Source organism: Bufo bufo, chromosome 2 (assembly GCF_905171765.1).
Source record: "Bufo bufo chromosome 2, aBufBuf1.1, whole genome shotgun sequence".
Taxonomy (NCBI): Eukaryota; Metazoa; Chordata; class Amphibia; order Anura; family Bufonidae; genus Bufo; species Bufo bufo.
In genome coordinates, this window is record NC_053390.1 from 614,544,737 (window position 1) to 614,561,623 (window position 16,887).

The window sequence follows — 16,887 nt, forward strand, 5'->3', positions numbered from 1 at the left end:
CATCATGGCGGTCTGGTCTGAATGGAGAAGATGAGGAAAGAGAACGTCTACAACAAAGGTGACATCACTGGATGTAAGAGGTATGAGGCGCTATGTAGGAGAGGAGATGCTCCAGCTCCTCCCCCTGCCATTTGCAGAAGGAGGATTCAGAGCTGGGTGAGGACGGTCAAGGGGGGCAGCAGGCCACGGGCGGGTGGCAGATGGTGGGGGGAACCACAGGCCTTGAGCAGGATCAGGGGAGAGAGGAGAGCGGAGGAGCTTCCTGGCTGTAGCTGGCTGTCTATTGTATAATGTGAAGCAGGCAGTGCAGCCAGGACAGACCTCCCCCTCTCTCCGTATGATGTGTAGAGACAGGCCGCAACTATAGAATGTCAGCTGTACAGCGTTTGTTGGGAGTGGCCTATTATATGTAGGAGGGGCTTTTAGAATCGCCAAGTAAAAGAATCAGCGCAACACACTACACCCCTTCCCTGCATTTTTAAATATAAAGGGGGCTTTGAAAAATTGAATTAGCACAGCGCACTACACATGCCACATTTTTTGCCTTTCGGACCCCCCCCTAGACAAAATTCCTGGGTGCTCCCCTGGTGGGGTCCCCTCTCAGTCTATTCTGTCTATGACCTATATATCGGCTTTCAAAGAGCGGAAAGTCTTGACATTACTGTATTTTAGGAATGAATATGTAGAGTGAATCTCTAAATCGCACATCCTCATACCTATGCTTCTGATATACAACTGTTATTAATAATCAGCATTTCCTATGATAAAACATGGCTCTACAGCGATGCTATCAATCATTTGCTGTGCACTATAAAGAGACAATTAGTATACAGTTTGATCAAAGCGCATAGGCCCACTTACCGCGACAAGGGTGTCTCTAGTTTAAGTGGGAACCTACTCTAACCATGGCGCAGAGCCGTGTGGCGACCACCACGCCTCCACACCGCTCCAGCAGGCAACGGGACCCGGCAGCCGCACAGCAGCCCCACAGTGCAGTGAGGCCGCATGGGCCCCGGGTCCCATTACTCCACCAGCACGGCACAGAAGCAGAGACGGCCGCCGTCCAGCGCCGCATGTGAACTGGTGCAAATGGCTCACCTGTTCACAGCCTCTCAGGAACTCCAACTGAGATGTGGTAGGAATTTATAAACCCTTTGCAGACTTCTGCTAATTAAAAAGCACCTGATCCACATGGGGAGGAGTGCTGACTCAGGGGAGGGGGGAAAAGAAGTGTATAGCATAAATTGTATGAATATGTAGAGTGAATCTCTAAATCGCACATCCTCATACCTATGCTTCTGATATACAACTGTTATTAATAATCAGCATTTCCTATGATAAAACATGGCTCTACAGCGATGCTATCAATCATTTGCTGTGCACTATAAAGAGACAATTGGTATACAGTTTGATCAAAGCGCATAGGCCCTGCGCTACTGTATTTTAGACCTAGTGGCCAGAGTGAAAACTGTTAATTTTTAAGATTTCTTTTTAATATATAGTAGATAGGGATGTGAACAATTGTAAAAAAAAAAAAGTTACCAAGAACTCTAAAAAATATATATTTAACGTAAAACTTTATTTAAACAATAGTTATTTTCCTAGTGATGCATTTCCTTTAAGTTACCTTTATTTGTGATCTTTATATATTGTTTGCCTGAAGACCAAATATTAATAGTGTATTTGCGTATAAATGAAACAAGCAACACATGATTTTTTTTTTTCAAGGGATTTTATTACTTTCTATATAGTGTTTGTGTAGTAAACCATCAAATTAAAGTCACACTGTTATGGCAGATAGACTCAAGCAACTTGATAAAAATGTGGTCATAGAACTTCACATATAAAGAGTTTTAATTATATTCTAAATTGCTGATGCATTTTTTGGTTTGTTTTGATTTATATAAAAGTTAAAGCAGATTAGCACCTGCACATTAAATGCATCATATTAAGAGGTGCTGACAAACAGTATTTTGTCAGTCACTATGCTGTAATATTCCCAAGGTCAATCACAGTGGCTACAGGCTTCAGGATACAGTGATAATGAAAAAAAAATAATAAACTTTTTGTATGTATGGAAAATGGCACAGTAATGCTTCTTGCATGGTTGAAGGGTAAATTTTATTTACTTTGGATATCAAAATCCCTTTCCTCATCTTCTAACTCCTAAACGCTGCCATTTTCATTTTAGTTTATTTACTCTCTGCCTTCTAAGAGTCATAAGGGCATATTTATTAAGACTGTCATTTTAGAAGCACTGGTGGGGGATCCGCCAGAGTTATGTAGAGGTGTTGTCCTCTTTATAACTGCAGGGTATCCCCAGCCACTTCTAAATGTAAAACAGCTTCCTACTGTAGCTGTCTTGCATTTAGACTCTTTTCTACACCTGAAACAGGCATAGAAAATGGTAAATAAGACTGGCCTGCCAGCCCGTCCCCTTCCCCACCCATGCCATGCCCACTTTTTTAGACCATGCGTGAGCGATGAGAAGTTGCAGATTGCCGCTCAACTAGTCTTTGAGCCACATTCTGCATCCGAAATACGCCTAATATAGGCATATTTCAGCTTCATAAATGACCCCCATAACCTTTATATTTTTTCCATTCAGCCATATGTTTTTTTTTATAGAAAAGTTACAATTCCTTATTGCACCATTTAATTCCATGTGGAGTGGAATGAAAAAAAAAAACATTTGTGCCATTGTTTTAATAGTTTTGTATTTATTGGTTTCAAAAAACCACACATCACAGTTTTCTCTGGGTCAGTACAATTATAGCAATAGCAAATTATATAGTTTTAGTTTTTTAACACCTTTAAAGAATAAAACATTTTGAAAACAAAATACTGTCCATAGTCATATTCTGACACCCATAACTTGTTTATAGTTTCATCTACAGAGATGAATGTTGGCACTTTCTTTCTGTAGCGATTTTTAGTTTTTATTGATAACAATTAGGAGTATGTATTGCTTTCTGATTTTTTAGTCAATGTTTTTAAGGCAAAGGGACCAAAAAAGGGGATTCATCTATTTTACATTTTGATTTTACTAGTACAGTGGTCACCATATAAGATAAACACTTTTAATAAACTGGCTGTTTACAGATGCAGTAATACCAGAAATATTTATTGATTTATATACAGATGCAGCTGAGCTAAACTTGATATTTAACGCGTTAAGTAAAAAATACCACAAAAAGATTAACTCTTTCAATGTATTTAAATGGCTTTTGTCTGAAGATGGCACGAGATAACACTGTGCCCTGTGTTATCAGAGCTTCCAAAGTCAATTTTAGCTCAACTACATCTGTACGTAAAATTGGGAAATGGTTAGGCTAACAGCACCGGCGATCTCGTCACTGGTGAACCGTTTAAACGCCCTTCCAAAGCACCGCTGAGATGCAACGATCACAATTGTGTCATTCTGTTACACTCACGGAGAAGAAGATTCTGCTTTGGCGCAAAACCACTGGCGTAGACTGTCCATGAAGTATCAAATGATCTTCTTTATTAACAGAAATAGCACAAATAAGTGCATATACATAAAACAATGCATTTCGGGGAATCTAAGGTCCACTTCATCAGGTTACAGAGTTACACTCTGTTACACTCAGGCAGGCCCAGGGAGGCTGACAGACATTTATGAGTGCTGCAACAATTAAAGCTGCACAATTCAATTTCTTATTAGTGTAAATCACCCCAATCTTCTTCCCATCAATCACAAATCTAGTTTAGTGTTAGTGAGGAGAGGATAATTGATTTACAATTAATAATAAATAATAAAGAGATAGCTTTTAGTGCTAATAATCAGTGTGTCACTGTGTTTTTCGCCAGGCAGGCTCAGGTCCACAGTCTGTCCACTCCTAGCATTGCATAGGGATCAGACAAAAGAGATCCACAGCCAGGGCCGTTTGAAGGAATTTGGGGGCCCCAAGCAAAATAGACATGGAGGCCCCCCCCCCTCCACGCCCTCCCCACCTTACGCACGCAAAGCCTACAGGAACCACAGTATAGCCATACAGTTTAAGTTCACCCACACTTTATATAAATAAAAAAGGAGGTTTACAGTGCAAATACTGCTGTTGCATTTAATGTGCATGAAATTTGAACAGTGCCATCCACAGATCCCCCTCCCCTAAACAGTGCCATCCACAGATCTCCCTCTAAACAGTGCCATCCACAGATCCCTCTCTAAACAGTGCCATCCACAGATCCCCCCCTAAACAGTGCCATCCACAGATCCCCCCTTCCCTAAACAGTGCCATCCACAGATCTCCCCCCTAAACAATTCCATCCACAGATCCCTCCTCCCCTAAACAGTGCCATCCACAGATCTCCCCTCCCCTAAACAGTGCCATCCACAGATCTCCCCCCTAAACAGTGCCATCCACAGATCCCCCCCCTAAACAGTGCCATCCACAGATCCCCCCTAAACAGTGCCATCCACAGATCCCCCCTAAACAGTGCCATCCACAGATCCCCCTAAACAGTGCCATCCACAGATATCCCCTCCCCTAAACAGTGCCATACACAGATCTCCCCCCTAAACAGTGCCATCCACAGATCCCGCCTAAACAGTGCCATCCACAGATCCCGCCTAAACAGTGCCATCCACAGATCCCCCCTCCCCTAAACAGTGCCATGATGGCACTGTTTAGGGGAGGGGGGATCTGTGGATGGCACTGTTTAGGGGGGATCTGTGGATGGCACTGTTTAGGGGGGATCTGTGGATGGCACTGTTTAAGGGGGAGATCTGTGGATGGCACTGTTTAGGGGAGGGGGGATCTGTGAATGGCACTGTAGGGGGATCTGTGGATGGCACTGCCATCCACAGATCCCCCTACAGTGCCATCCACAGATCTCCCTCCCCGACGCTCAGAGCAGTATATTTATAAACTAATCAGTAACTACTTTAACTTTAATCATTGCTCATTGCAGAGCTCTTTACTTGGATTATAATTTATTTGGATATGGGATATCTTACTTTGTCTTAGCTCCGGTAACAGCAGGCAGTGCGGGGGGCGGTGCTCACTCACTGACGTCACGCGCCTGCGCCGCCTAATGGAAGGAGCAGGCCCGTGACGTCAGTGAGTGAGCGCCGCCCCCCGCACTGCCTGCTATTACCGGAGCTAAGACAAAGTAAGATATCCCATATCCAAATAAATTATAAACCAAGTAAAGAGCTCAGCAATGAGCAATGATTAAAGTTAAAGTAGTTACTGATTAGTTTATAAATTTACTGCTGTGAGCGGCGTGGCCCTGTATATTCTAACCCCCAGACAAGCGTCCCTGTCACCATGGGAACGCCTGGGGGTTAGAATATACCATCGGATTTGAGTTTTTACGATCTCACTGAGCTCGTAAAACTCAGATCCGATGGTATATTCTAACCCCCAGGCAAGCGTCCCCGTCACCATGGGAACGCCTGGGGGTTAGAATATACCATCGGATCTTCTGAGTTACTCAGCCGCAAAACAAGCACCGGCTCTGCTTGGCCCCGGGCCAGCTCGGGGCCCCAACCAGCCCGGGGCCCCAAGCAATTGCTTGTTTTGCCTGTCTGTTAGCGACGGGCCTGCCAGCACTGGTCTAACAAAGTATTATCTCTTCTCTGGTTTACAGGAGAGATAATTTTGTGGTCAGTAGGTGGCAGTATTACATAGTCATGCTGCCTCCTACTGGTACTGAATAACACAGGAAAGGAGCCCACAATATGGCAGGTCTTGGCATTTTCATGCAGCTAGTGAAGAAAGAAGACAAAAGGGGAATCCCTACAATCAGGAGAAGTAGCATGAGGGATTCCTATGCAGTCCTTATGTCTAGTGATTCACTATGGCTGAGAGGTCAGAGTTCACCTGAATCTGCTGCCTGCATGTGATAGTACAGGCAGCAGATTCAGCAGTACAGGCCGCAGAGGGAATATTTTTTCTGTGTGTCCTTCAACAATGACCAGCGCCGACCACAGTGTCACCTCTACTCCCAGGATTATCTTCCCATTGGCACCTCCCCTTCACAGAGCTCAGAAAAGCTGTGTCTCCCTATGCCCCTTTCTGTTGCTCCTGTCCCTTTACTCCTAAATTCTGTACCCTTTGTGTGCCCTCTACCGCTTTGACACAGTGTTGCCACATTATGTCCCTCCTTCACCCAAAGTTCCCCCTCCAAGTCATGTCACTCCACTCTTATGCCCCATTGCATGTGCTACTTTTGGTTTCCTTGCCCCTACTTCCCTGACAGAATCCTGCTAAGTAGTGTCTTCCTCTTTCCCCCATCCCCCCACAGATCTTCTTCTATATAGTGCTAGCCCCTGCAGGATGCTGTCTCCTGTGTCCAGGCTAAAAGCCATTGGCTCCTAAGTAAGATAAATTATAAATACAAATTATTTTTAATTTAGAAATAATAATTACAGATGAATAATTGAAAGCATTTTCATCAGAATGTGGACTGACTGACCGCAGTGTTTACACCAGACCGTGGTATGACACTATGGGGGTCATTTACAAACATTTACGAACAGATATATGCCACTTTTGTGGCGTATATCTGGCACAGATTCTGTCATATTCCATGTTTCGGCAGTTTCTGCGACTTCTTCCCCACTCAAGCAGGTCTAAAAAAGGGAGCGTGACATGAGGGGAAGGGGACGGGCCGGCAGATCCATATCATTCATCATTTCCAAGCCTGTTTTAGGTATAGAAAATGGTCTAGATGTAAGACAGCAAGGAAGCTGTCTCTTGTCTCGGCGCCTCTTCATAATTTCGGAGGATCCACCGCCAGCTATGGGGCTTATTAAGACCGGCATCTAAAATGTGCCCCTATAGTCTGCACAATGTTTTCAATAGTTTGCACAATGTTTTCTTCATTCCTTTCCTTAAAAAGGTTAAAGCAGCAATATACCAGCAATGCATATTAGACTCATCTTCACACCATCCTACAGTGTCTGAACAGCATGAGATGTCTGTGAAGTGGAGGGACATCACAACAAGAGGATTATTGAGTGGCTGAAATGTGGAAGGAGCTAAGTTGCTAGATTGCTTGTTTCCTTTATCCACACAATTTGAACGTCAGTGACTTTTCCTGCCAATTGATCTGTGATGAGTATTGAGTTCAGCTGCCATTTTTGTTAGTGCTGCAGCAGTTAGTTTAAAAAAAAAAATTTGGTAAGAAAATAGACTCCAATTTTACCACACTTATTGAACAAGACGCCATGACCACACTTACGGCATTATTGGAAGAACAGTAAGATGCGGCACAAGTAGGCGAGTTTCCTAAAGGGTTGATCCCCAAATCACAGAGATTTCCAGAATTATCTATGTATCCTAATGTTGAACTTTTTGTTCAATTGGTGAAAAGAGAAAATCTCCAACCAAGGCAGTAGAGAGAATTGTACAAAGGGAGAAAAACAAGCAATAAGAGAGATGGAATTGTGAAATGATGTAGTGATAAAACAGGCGGACATGGGTGGGAACATTGTTTTATGGCCAACCTCAATGTATGAAAAAATGGCTGGAAGACAATTAAACAACTGTGATTGTTATAAGAGATTGAGGTTTAATCCTCTAACCAGTTTTAAACATGAACTGGAGGTAATTCTTAACTATAGGGTGGAGGAGGGTGTTATTTTCTTGAAACAATGTTCCTACCTTTTACCTGAATATCCGGTTATTCCTACACATTATTTTCTCCCTACGGTACACAAAGACCTATTGAACCCACCCGGAAGACCAATTGTTTCGGGGGTGAATGGCCTGAATGACATTATTTGTAAATATGTAAAATACTTTCTACATCCATTGGTGGAGAGTTTACCCTCATATTTAAAGGACACATCGGATATATTGAAGAAGGTGGAGGACATATACCTGGAACCAGATATGTTCACCTCTATCAAACATAAGGATGGACTTGGGGAGGCAGAATTTTTCCTAAATACCACTAATCTGGGTAAGACGAAGTGTGATTTTATGTTTTCTCTACTGGAGTATGTCCTCACTCATATTTTTTTCACGTTTGGAGAGTCCTTTTTCCTACAGCTCCGTATATTTATTAATTTGTTTTTGTACAATGATGATATTGTTTTGGGTTTGGCACATCATGCACAATGGAAAATGTTCCCCTTTTGTCTGTATATTAATAGGTATATCTAATGATTTTATTTGAACTAATATTGGGTACCCTCATGTATGGTGGGCTCTTTGTAATGGTGGTAGTGATAAATACTGTCTGAGAGAACAGTTGTATATTTAGGGGCAGACTGCCCGTTACTAATATGGCGTTACCTATAGCCGTATTTTACTAGGACATGGGTTGATATGGAGGTGAAGATCTGCATTATTTTGCATGTATAATATCGTAGGGGATATTATCAATATCCCCCATTTCTGGACTCCTCCCTCAACCCAATTCTAGGATTCCACTCTCAGCCTCAGTTAGGATTTGGAGACACAGTCTTGGTTGTTTTGGCCGGTACCTGTATGAAACAATTGGATCATGTGATCGGCTTTCTTAGTTTTTGAAATGTCGGGCTGGGGTAGTCGGACTGTGATTGTCACGCGATCTGACTTGGTCACAGGTTTTGATCACGTGGCCTCTCAGCTCTCGCGACATGCAGTTTTGACAGTTCCGGGTTGTATCTGATTGAAGTAGTTGGCGCGTAATGTGTCTGATCATGTGTCCGTGTGTGGTCAGGGGCCGTACTAATCTCGCGATACTGGCAGCCATTATTGGAAATTTGTTATCACGCGACCAATCTGCATTTTTAATACTCAGGTGCAATGGATAATAGTAGGTAATTTGCCTCATTAGGTGCAATACAAATGAGATGTGGGTAGGATAGAAGTGTAGGCAAAACGCGCGTTGGGGTTGGTGTTTCGATTGCAGTCCCGGTCTGTATGACACTCCAGCATTATTCTATATTGATATATAATTATTTGGTTGCCCTTGACTGTGGTTATAACATCAGATATTATATCATTTATATGTTAAGGATGTAGGTTCCTTTGTGGACCTGGATCCATTTGGATTAACCATATGGGTGCCAATATTATTATTGTGTATTTGCTGGATTAGGACACATTGTTGTTCATTAGACAGTGTATTTTGTGACAATATATTTCCCTCTTGTTTGACCCTGTGGATTCAGTAGGAACATCTACTGTAATAACACCTCTAACATTGCTGCTAATTTTTATTTTTGCTTTATGTGTATTGTGAAATTTTTGTAAAAAAATGTCATTATATTATATGTGTGTCTTGCTTTTGGTGTTTAGCAGTTAAAGCTATACAACACTATTAATGTGTGTTTCCTATTAATGTGAATCACCACAGTCCCCATCACATCATTCATAATCACAAATTTCAGTTTAGTGTCAATGAGTATGTTTCACACTGAGGAGAAAACAATAGATAGATTTACAATTTATTGTTAGAGAGATCGATTTTATAGTCAGCCTCAGCCAGTTTGTCATTGTGTTACTTAGGCAGGCTGGCAGACTTTGCAGTGAGCGCTGCCAAATCTAATGCTACACAATTCAATTTCTTATTAATGTGAATCACCCAAGTCTTCATTACATTATTCATAACCACAAATCTTCTTCAATGATATATTAATTCTGGTGCTGATAGTGTGCCTGACTTAGTGTTCTGCATCACAGTTATATAGCAATAGTGTTGGGCGCGAATATTCGAATAGCAAATATTAATCGCGAATATCGGCACTTCAAGAATTCACGAATATTTAGAATATAGTGATATATATTCGTAATTTAGAATATTCTAGATTTTTTTCATTAGTAACCTCCCTTCTTGTTTGTGGACCAATGAGAAGGCTGCAATGTCTTTGTCTGAGCTTAGCAACATCCCTAGCAACCAATAGGAAAGTTGCCTACCCCTTACTATATAAGATCCTCCCCAGCAGCCCTTGTATGCAGTATTTTGCAGATCTGACAGAGACAGCAGTGTTATTGCTGTGCTCTCTGCTTTCCTGTGTCATTACATTAGTCAGTCAGTTAGTTAGCTTATATATATATATATATGTGTGTATATATATATATATATATATATAAATATATATATAATACAGATAGTTAGTGGGAGATAGTCAGTGTAGGTTAGATAGTGGTATAGTGCACCAATCACTAATAAGTAATCAGACTTGTTAAAATGTGAAGTTGCACATATTGCGGCAAAATATTTGCATTATTAGTGCCAATTTCGCAATCGCGAATATATTGGAGAACTCTATCTGCATATAAAGCTACTGTAATGTTCTGCCATGCCAACCATTTTCTCCAGTCTCAGGAAACTTCTAGCAGCTTGAAAATTGTAGCTATAGTGACCCATGCCTGTATTTTGCACCCATTATACGAAAATTACATTGCCGATTTTTCGCGATCAAGAAAATAATCTCAAATTCGTGAATATATGACGAATATATTCTACCAAACATTCACTAAATATCGCAAATTCAAATATTGCCCCTGCCGCTCATCACTATATAGCAATTATACTGAACTCTGTTCAAGTAACCATTTTTTCTTCAAATGTTTTTTGTACCACTTGGAACCGAACCCAAGTTCGGGAAATTGTTTTTTTTACAGTAAAAATGCATCTATGAAGTTATCACGCAAAGTCACACTCGCTCCGTACAGTATTGGACCAAAGTTTTATGCGAATCGACCTCGGATGTTTCATACGAATTCGATTCGCTCATCCTTATTCATTACATAAATTTAGTTGCTCAACTAAACAACTCGATCCTCAGGTACACTCGCTGCATAATTGGTTGCTCACATGTTGATAAGCTAGAATCAAGCAAGAAACGACCATTATTTAGCCATGCTTTTAGACACTTGCTTTAAAAGAAAAATGGAGGCTATTTTTCCTGCTTCCAAATTGAAGGCAAGATTGGAGTATTACCAGGATATGCTCTAGGGCCACAAAAGTCCTTTTAAGGACTGGTATAGGTGTGCTATCGATAGGTGTGATTTACTGAGGGGTGTGACTTATAATATACTTTCTAACATAGAAAGTATATTATAGTGCATTTGTATTGTGCTGCAGTTGTGTGCATTGGAACAACTAATTGCAACGGGGGTGATATACCTGTTTCCCCCAAAAAAACTGAGGGCTGCGATATACCTGTTGCCCCAAATAAACAGGGTGGTGTGATATAACTGTTGTGGCAAAAAAAAAAATTGAGGGGTGTGATATACCTGCTTCCACCAAATATTGATTGAGGGGTGCGATATACCTGCTTCCACAAAATACTGATTAACCACTTCAGCCCCCCCAGCTTAAACACCCTTAATGACCAGACCACTTTTTACACTTCTGCACTACACTACTTTCACCGTTTATTGCTCGGTCATGCAACTTACCACCCAAATGTATTTTACCTCCTTTTCTTCTCACTAATAGAGCTTTCATTTGGTGGTATTTCATTGCTGCTGACATTTTTACTTTTTTTGTTATTAATCGAAATTTAACGATTTTTTTGCAAAAAAATGAAATTTTTCACTTTCAGTTGTAAAATTTAGCAAAAAAAACGACATCCATATATAAATTTTTCTCTAAATTTATTGTTCTACATTAGAGTTCAGCGAACACCTGGATGTTCGGGTTCGAGAAGTTCGGCCGAACTTCCCGGAAATGTTCGGGTTCGGGATCCGAACCCGACCCGAACTTCGTCCCGAACCCCATTGAAGTTAATGGGGACCCGAACTTTTCGGCACTAAAAAGGCTGTAAAACAGCCCAGGAAAGGGCTAGAGGGCTGCAAAAGGCAGCAAAATTTAGTTAAATCCCCTGCAAACAAATGTGGATAGGGAAATGAATTAAAATAAAAATAAAATAAATAAAAATTAACCAATATCAATTGGAGAGAGGTCCCATAGCAGAGAATCTGGCTTCATGTCAGCAGAGAATCAGTCTTCATATCATAGCAGAGAATCAGGCTTCACGTCACCCAACACTGGAACAGTCCATTGTCAGATATTTAGGCCCCGGCACCCAGGCAGAGGAGAGAGGTCCCATAACATAGAATCTGGCTTCATGTCAGCAGAGAATCAGTCTTCATGTCATAGCAGAGAATCAGGCTTCACGTCACCCAACACTGGAACAGTCCATTGTCAGATATTTAGGCCCCGGCACCCAGGCAGAGGACAGAGGTCCCATAACATAGAATCTGGCTTCATGTCAGCAGAGAATCAGTCTTCATGTCATAGCAGAGAATCATGCTTTACGTCACCCACCACTGGAACAGTCCATTGTCAGATATTTAGGCCCCGGCACCCAGGCAGAGGAGTGAGGTCCCATAGCAGAGAATCTGGCTTCATGTCAGGAGAGAATCAGTCTTCATGTCATAGCAGAGAATCAGGCTTCACGTCACCCACCACTGGAACAGTCCATTGTCAGATATTTAGGCCCCGACACCCAGGCAGAGGAGAGAGGTCCCATAACATAGAATCTGGCTTCATATCAGCAGAGAATCAGTCTTCATGTCATAGCAGAGAATCATGCTTCACGTCACCCAACATTGGAACAGTCCATTGTCATATAATTTAGGCCCCGGCACCCAGACAGAGGAGAGAGGTCCCATAACAGAGATTCGGGCTTCATGTCAGCGACTCAGCAGAGAATCAGTCTTCATGTCATAGCAGAGAATCAGGCTTCACGTCACCCACCACTGGAACAGTCCATTGTCAGATATTTAGGCCCCGGCACCCAGACAGAGGAGAGAGGTCCCATAACATAGAATCTGGCTTCATCTCAGCAGAGAATCAGTCTTCATGTCATAGCAGAGAATCATGCTTCACGTCACCCACCACTGGAACAGTCCATTGTCAGATATTTAGGCCCCGAAACCCAGGCAGAGGAGAGAGGTCCCATAACAGAGATTCAGGCTTCATGTCAGCAGAGAATCAGTCTTCATGTCATAGCAGAGAATCATGCTTCACGTCACCCAACATTGGAACAGTCCATTGTCATATAATTTAGGCCCCGGCACCCAGACAGAGGAGAGAGGTCCCATAACAGAGATTCAGGCTTCATGTCAGCGACTCAGCAGAGAATCAGTCTTCATGTCATAGCAGAGAATCAGGCTTCACGTCACCCACCACTGGAACAGTCCATTGTCAGATATTTAGGCCCCGACACCCAGACAGAGGAGAAAGGTCCCATAACATATAATCTGGCTTCATGTCAGCAGAGAATCAGTCTTCATGTCATAGCAGAGAATCAGGCTTCACGTCACCCACCACTGGAACAGTCCATTGTCAGATATTTAGGCCCCGGCACCCAGGCAGAGGAGAGAGGTCCCATAACAGAGATTCAGGCTTCATGTCAGCAGAGAATCAGTCTTCATGTCATAGCAGAGAATCATGCTTCACGTCACCCAACATTGGAACAGTCCATTGTCATATAATTTAGGCCCCGGCACCCAGACAGAGTAGAGAGGTCCCATAACAGAGATTCAGGCTTCATGTCAGCGACTCAGCAGAGAATCAGTCTTCATGTCATAGCAGAGAATCAGGCTTCATGTCACCCACCACTGGAACAGGCCACTGTCAGATATTTTTAGGCCCCGGCACCCAGACAGAGGAGAGGTTCATTCAACTTTGGGTTGCCCCGCAATATAATGGTAAAATAAAAATAAAAATAGGATTGAATGAGGAAGTGCCCTGGAGTACAATAATATATGGTTAAGGGGAGGTAGTTAATGTCTAATCTGCACAAGGGATGGACAGGTCCTGTGGGATCCATGCCTGGTTCATTTTTATGAACGTCAGCTTGTCCACATTGACTGTAGACAGGCGGCTGCGTTTGTCTGTAATAAAAGAGGGTTAGTCAGCACCTCCCAGTGCGCAGGTGCACGCCGCCATGGCAAAGACCTAGAGGAAATAAAGGAGACAATGCGGCAGCACTCTGCAAATCAGACAAAGTACAACAATGCTTACAAAAATTATGGTGCTAATACTACGCTTAAAAAGCGAGATGCTTGGTCAATGCATTTTGTACAAAACCATCTAAGCCCGTATGCCAAACGTCAAGGCGATCTCTGTTACACGGGTCCTAACACTAAATACTACCTGTTATGCGCCATAATGACCGCCATAAAATTCAGGGAGTGTTGGACCCACATGCATGTTGGATCCACTCTGCCTTTTTCCGTTTTTTGTGCCAAAATGGCCTCCATTACAAGGGATGCAGGTACCAACATGCATGCTGAGCCCACTCTATACCCTTCCTGGTGCTAAACAGCTTCCAATGAATGTAGTGATGGCCCTTGTAATAGAGGCCATTTTGGCACAAAAAACGGAAAAAGGCAGAGTGGATCCAACATGCATGTGGGTCCAACACTCCCTGAATTTTATGGCGGTCATTATGGCGCATAACAGGTAGTATTTAGTGTTAGGACCCGTGTAACAGAGATCGCCTTGACTTTGTCTGATTTGCAGAGTGCTGCCGCATTGTCTCCTTTATGTCTGTAATGACGCCCCCTGCCGTGTTGAATACACGTTCAGACAAAACGCTGGCCGCCGGGCAGGCCAGCACCTCCAAGGCATAAAAGGCTAGCTCTGGCCACGTGGACAATTTGGAGACCCAGAAGTTGAATGGGGCCGAACCATCAGTCAGTACGTGGAGGGGTGTGCACACGTACTGTTCCACCATGTTAGTGAAATGTTGCCTCCTGCTAACACGTTCCGTATCAGGTGGTGGTGCAGTTCGCTGTGGCGTGGTGACAAAACTTTTCCACATCTCTGCCATGCTAACCCTGCCCTCAGAGGAGCTGGCCGTGACACAGCTGCGTTGGCGACCTCTTGCTCCTCCTCTGCCTTCGCCTTGGGCTTCCACTGGTTCCCCTGTGACATTTGGGAATGCTCTCAGTAGAGCGTCTACCAACGTGCGCTTGTACTCGCGCATCTTCCTATCACGCTCCAGTGCAGGAAGTAAGGTGGGCACATTGTCTTTGTACCGGGGATCCAGCAGGCTGGCAACCCAGTAGTCCGCACACGTTAAAATGTGGGCAACTCTGCTGTCGTTGCGCAGGCACTGCAGCATGTAGTCGCTCATGTGTGCCAGGCTGTCCAGAGGTAAGGACAAGCTGTCCTATGTGGGAGGCGTATCGTCATGATCCTGCGTTTCCCCCCAGCCACGCACCAGTGATGGGCCCGAGCTGCGTTGGGTGCCACCCCGCTGTGAACATGCTTCATCCTCATCCTCCTCCACCTCCTCCTCATCCTCGTCCTTCTCGTCCTCCAGTAGTGGGCCCTATCTGGCCACATTTGTACCTGGCCTCTGCTGTTTCAAAAAACCTCCCTCTGAGTCACTTCTAAAGGACTGCCCTGAAAGTGCTAAAAATGACCCCTCTTCCTCCTCCTCCTCCTCCTGGGCCACCTCCTCTTCCATCATCGCCCTAAGTGTTTTCTCAAGGAGACATAGAAGTGGTATTGTAACGCTGATAACTGCGTCATCGCCACTGGCCATGTTGGTGGAGTACTCGAAACAGCGCAACAGGGCACACAGGTCTCGCATGGAGGCCCAGTCATTGGTGGTGAAGTGGTGCTGTTCCGCAGTGCGACTGACCCGCGTGTGCTGCAGCTGAAACTCCACTATGGGCGGCTGCTGCTCGCACAGTCTGTCCAGCATGTGCAAGGTGGAGTTCCACCTGGTGGGCACGTCGCATATGAGGCGGTGAGCGGGAAGGCCGAAGTTACGCTGTAGCGCAGACAGGCGAGCAGCGGCAGGATGTGAACGCCGGAAGCGCGCACAGACAGCCCACACTTTATGCAGCAGCTCTGACATGTCGGGGTAGTTGTAAATGAACTTCTGCACCACCAGATTCAGCACATGCGCCAGGCAAGGGATGTGCGTCAAACCGGCTAGTCCCAGAACTGCAACGAGATTTCGCCCATTATCGCACACCACCAGACCGGGCTTGAGGCTCACCGGCAGCAACCACTCGTCGGTCTGTTGTTCTATACCCCACCACAACTCCTGTGCGGTGTGGGACCTGTCCCCCAAACATATGAGTTTCAGAATGGCCTGCTGACGTTTACCCCGGGCTGTGCTGAAGTTGGTGGTGAAGGTGTGTGGCTGACTGGATGAGCAGGTGGAAGAAGAGGAGGAGGAAGCTGAGTAGGAGGAGGAGGAGACAGGAGGCAAAGAATGTTGCGGAAGGACGTGCGCCAAACAGCTCTTCGCCTGGGGCCCAGCCGCCACTACATTTACCCAGTGTGCAGTTAGGGAGATATAGCGTCCCTGGCCGTGCTTACTGGTCCACGTATCTGTGGTTAGGTGGACCTTGCCACCGATGGCGTTGCGCAGTGCACACTTGATTTTATCGGATACTTGGTTGTGCAGGGAAGGCACGGCTCTCTTGGAGAAGTAGTGCCGGCTGGGAACAACATACTGTGGGATAGCAAGCGACATGAGCTGTTTGAAGCTGTCTGTGTCCACCAGCCTAAATGACAGCATTTCATAGGCCAGTAGTTTTGAAATGCTGGCATTCAGGGCCAGGGATCGAGGGTGGCTAGGTGGGAATTTACGCTTTCTCTCAAATGTTTGTGAGATGGAGAGCTGAAAGCTGCCGTGTGACATGGTTGAGATGCTTGGTGACGCAGGTGGTGGTGTTGGTGGTACATCCCATGTTTGCTGGGCGGCAGGTGCCAACGTTCCTCCAGAGGCGGAGGAAGAGGCCGAGGCCGAGGCGGCAGCAGCAGAAGAGGTAGCAGGGGGAGCCTGAGTGACTTCCTTGTTTTTAAGGTGTTTACTCCACTGCAGTTCATGCTTTGCATGCAGGTGCCTGGTCATGCAGGTTGTGCTAAGGTTCAGAACGTTAATGCCTCGCTTCAGGCTCTGATGGCACAGCGTGCAAACTACTCGGGTCTTGTCGTCAG